Source organism: Pelophylax lessonae (assembly GCF_965119305.1).
Source record: "Pelophylax lessonae genome assembly, chromosome: 11".
In the NCBI taxonomy this organism is placed as follows: domain Eukaryota; kingdom Metazoa; phylum Chordata; class Amphibia; order Anura; family Ranidae; genus Pelophylax; species Pelophylax lessonae.
In genome coordinates, this window is record NC_138778.1 from 88,646,618 (window position 1) to 88,651,714 (window position 5,097).

Sequence of the window (5,097 nt, forward strand, 5' to 3'; positions counted from 1 at the left end):
AGGCCCCCCAACCAGAGGGAGGAGGGGGAGGCGGACCCCATTTTACAGATAGAATTGGCAGCAAGGATGGGAAATGTCATTATAATGTTGGACTTTAATTATCCAGATATAGACTGGGCAGAAGGAACCGCAGACTCAGCCAAGGCTCGGCAGTTCCTAAATGTTTTGCAGGACAATTTCATGGGTCAGATGGTGAATGCACCGACAAGAAACAATGCGGTACTTTACCTACTGATTACCAACAATACAGACCTGCTCACGGATATAGAAATACGGGGCAACTTAGGAAACAGTGACCATAGGTCAATAAGTTTCAGTATTAATTACAGTAATAGGAAACACAAGGGTAATATAAGGACACTGAATTTCAAAAGAGCCAATTTCCCAAAACTGCGCTCGCTGCTAGAAAATATCAAATGGGATAGAACCCTGGGAACAAAGAACATGGAGGAAAAATGGGAGTGCTTCAAGAGTATACTTAATAAGGGGAATGGCCAGTGCATTCCAAAGGGAAATACATTTAAAAGAGCTAAACTAAACCCTGGGTGGATAAACTCCAACATAAAAATGCATATTAGTGCTAAAGAAAAGGCCTTCAAAAATATAAGACTGAGGGGTCATTGGCAGCATTCAAGCATTACAAAGAGTGCAATAAGAAATGTAAAGACGAAATCAGGGGAGGATAGCGGAGGAGAGTAAAAAGAACCCCAATAAATTCTTTAAGTATATAAACAGTAAGAAAGTGAGGCCAGAACACATTGGCCCCATAAAAGATGACAAAGGAAATATGGCCACTGAGGACAGAGAAAAGGCGTAAGTGCCCGGGGGGGCTACACTAACCCAGCTTGTAAGGCCAAACTAAACAACACACGTCAGGAAGTGCTGCCATGGCTAACAGAAGATAGACTTAGAACTAAACTAGAGAAACTTAACACAAATAAATCACCGGGACCAGATGGATTGCACCCGAGGGTTCTTAAAGAGCTCAGCCAGGTGATTGCCAGACCATTATTCTTGATCTTTAAGGATAGTCTACAGACGGGTATGGTGCCAGCTGATTGCAAAAAAGCCAACGTGGTACCAATATTTAAAAAGGGGCCGAGATATATCCCGGGTGACTATAGGCCGGTCAGCCTAACATCTGTAGTCTGCAAGATTTTGGAGTGGATGTTAAGGGACCACATACAAGACTTTAGTAATGAAAATGGTATTATTAGTGGTAATCAGCATGGATTCATGAAAAATAATTCTTGCCAAACCAATCTATTAACCTTCTACGATGAAGTGAGCTGCCACCTAGATAAAGGAAAGCCTGTGGATGTGGTGTATCTGGACTTTGCAAAGGCCTTTGACACCGTTCCCCACAAACGCTTACTGTTCAAACTAAGGAAGGTAGGTATGGACCATAAAGTGAGTACCTGGATAGAGAACTGGCTCCAGGGGAGAGTCCAGAGGGTGGTGATTAATGGGGAGATTGGAATTGGATTGGTGTGGAAAGTGGGGTCCCCCAGGGTTCTGTCCTTGGACCAATCCTGTTTAATTTATTCATAAATGATCTAGAGGAGGGGATATCTAGTACAATCTCAGTATTTGCAGATAATACTAAACTAAGCATGCCAATATCTTCTATGCAGGATGTGGAAACCTTACAAGCGGACCTGAACAAAATAATGGGGTGGGCAACTACATGGCAGATGAGGTTTAATGTTGAAAAATGTAAAGTAATGCACTTGGGTGCCAGAAACCAGAACGCAAGCTACTCACTAGGGGGGGGAACCTCTGGGTGAGTCTAGGATGGAAAAGGACCTGGGGGTACTGGTAGACAACAGGCTTGGCAGTGGCATGCAATGCCAAGCCGCTGCAAGCAAAGCCAACAGAATACTGGGATGCATAAAAAAGGGGATTCACTCCAAAAATAAAGAGATTATTCTCCCAATCTACAAGACTCTGGTCCGGCCACATCTGAAGTATGCTGTCCAGTTCTGGGCACCAGTCCTCAGGAAGGAGGTGCTGGAACTGGAAAGAGTCCAGAGAAGGGCAACAAAAATAATTAGGGGAATGGAGGACATCAGCTATGAGGAAAGACTACAAGCACTGAACTTATTCTCTCTGGAGAAGAGACGATTGAGGGGGGATATGATATCAATGTACAAATACTGTTCTGGCGACCCTAGCATAAGGAACAAACTATTCAGAGAAAGGGATTACAATAAGACACGTGGCCACTCACTAAAACTAGAGGAAAGGCGGTTTAACCTTAAAGTACGTAAGGGGTTCTTCACTGTAAGGATGTGGAATTCTCTTCCACAAGCAGTGGTATCAGCAGGGAGCATCAAAAAACTATTAGATGGGCACCTTAAAGACCACAACATACAGGGGTATACAATGTACGGTTAGCAGCAAACACTCGCACACATCATAGGTTGAACTGGATGGACTGATGTCTTTTTTCAACCTCACTAACTATGTAACTATGTAACAATTAATCTCATTGATGTAATTGGACCTGTTTGTACTGCCTGCCCAAGGAAATATCTAATGGAGATTCCCTAATGCGTTACTAGCTTTGGCACCAAAATTGTTGGGGCATTGAGTTTATTGCTGTCATGTGGATAAGTAGCTGGATAATTGTGTACTAAAATTGTGTGTAATTTGTGCTGTTTTTTTCTGTAGAACTTAGTGACGAGGAAGGGCAGGCAGGAGGCCACTCCTCCTCTGGCCCACGGTAAGTACTTTGACTGTGAATGTCTGTTTTCTGTGTCCTTGTTCAAACTTGGAGGACTGCAGTGTTTTTGGTGTTTTCTTTTATTTTGTTGTTTATGAAGCATCAGCCATGGTGGACCCTAGTAGGGAGAAGGAGGAGACAGTCCAGCCCCCACAAAAGGAGGCCACTCTCCCTGTAGCCCAGTGTAAGTACTTTGAACTTGAATGTCTGTTTTCTGTGTCCCTAGTCGAACTTTTGTGGCTTATTTCAAATTTTTTTGGTTTGTTTTTGGAGCAGCAGCCCTGTGTTCCTCCAGGTTTGAGGAGGAGAAGGAGGAAGATGAAGATGCCACACCCCCCTTTTCAGGCCAATGTAAGCACCCTACATGTGTTTGTCTTCTCTGGGTCCCTGTTTTAACTTGAAGGGCTGCAATGTTATTTGTTTTATTTGTTTTGGTTTTGGTTTCTGTAGCACTAGCTATCTCAGAAGTGGCTGAGTTGAAGGGCAATGGAAGAGGGGAGGCTGCCTCACTAGCCCACTATAAGTACCTTCAATGTGTTTGCCTACTTTATGTGTCCCTTTTCAAACTTGTCAGAATGAAACATTTACATTTTTTTTCTTTGGGTTTGTAGTATCAGCCACGTTTTCCCCCATGGAGGAGGAGGAGGGCAATGCCCAGGCCCCAAAGGAGGCAGCCTCACCTCAGGCCCACTGTAAGTACCTTCAATGGTATTCACACATATAATGTGTGTACTAGGGGATGTGTATATGTGCAAATGTAAGTTTCGTGAAGATCCATTGTATTTTAGCTAGATGTGACAGGAAGGTTGAAGTGTTGGACATGGAGGATTGGGAAGTTCAAGGACAGAGAATATCATGTCAGAACCAATGTACGGCTGTCCATCCAGGGTATGTTTTTATGTCGTACCAATGGCCACTAATTGCTTTAGTCAACGTTGAGAGGGTAGTGGTTTGCTTTGCCCTATTCAAATCTGGTAATGGGGGCTGTGGGGAGCATTGCTGGACATTTTAGGCTTTAGTCAGTTTCACAAGGCCACCCTCTTCTACATTTTTGCTTTGTTCCCTGAAGTGTACATGGCGTATTTTGTAACCCCAGTTTATTTTTTGGCATGTAAACCTCATCTGATCCTGGTGCTTACACCATTAAAAAAATGTGGGTGGTTTGGGTTCAACATTGTGGGTGTTCTTCTTAAGCTCCTAAATGCTTAACCCCTGGGATCAAACAAATTTGAGTTAAATTTGTGTATTTTTTTTTCCAAGGTTCATGGCAAGAGGAAAGGCCCTATCAGGCAAGCCAAGCGCCCAGAGGAGGCTGGGAATCCATCTTCTCCTACCCTCTAGACACACGGTCAAGTTGGTCAAGGTAAGTAACCTTTGTTTTTGCTCTACTGTACAATATTCATATACTTACCTGAGCCCATCTCACTCCAGCAATGTTGCAGGAGACACTCGGCTGGTCAAGACTCTCCCTCCTCATCGGCTGAGATGGCAGCATGGCACCATTGCCTCCCGCTGCTGTCAGTCCAATTCATTGAGATAATCAGGAGAGAGAGGGAGCAGGGCCAGGTCACGGCTCAGTGTCTGGATGGACACAGGGAGCTTGGCCTCAGCTCAGGTGCCTCCCATAGCAAGCTGCCTGCGGTGGGGGCACTCAACAGGAGGGAGGTGCCCGGAGTGGGGGAGAGGGACCTGAGAAGAGGATGATCAGGGCTGCTCTGTGGTACGTATAATATGAGTGTTTATTTTAAGCATCAAAAATTAGATGTTACAAACACTTTTATGTTGTTTGTGTCTCAGCTGCAATGCTGTGCTTTGCAGTGCCATAGTGATCAAGACAGCCTGTCAGCGTCCCCCCCCCCCCCATACTTTCAGTTGCCAGTGATGGAAGGGAAGGAGACCCAGGTGTTGGTGCAGGGTAGCAGAGGAGGCAGTGTGGCTTGGAGGACAGGACCGATCTGGCTGTGCAGGGAAGCAGAGGATGTAAGTGTGTAAGTGCAGGGTGGAGGAATGGACAGTCCTGTCTTTGCTGGGTAATGTTCCAGGGCCAACACCTCCTCCTCCTCTCAGCTGTTTCCTCCAGCTGCCTCCTCCTCCCCTCTCTATCTCGACATCATGGTGTGTGTCCTCCAGCACTGCCTGTCATCCTCTGCCCCTCTTTCTCCCCTATGCACAGTCACATATATCCACCTCACCTCCAAATCTCAGTGATTCGGTAGTCTGTAAGCAGAGTGGGGGGAGAACTAGGGAGGCAGAGCCTTTCTGGCAAAGTAATGTCTAGCCTCCTCCACTTGGAGTGCTGGGGCCTAGGCATATACAGCAGAGATTGCTGGACAATGGGCAGCCATATAAAAGTCATTGGACAGGGTATGGTG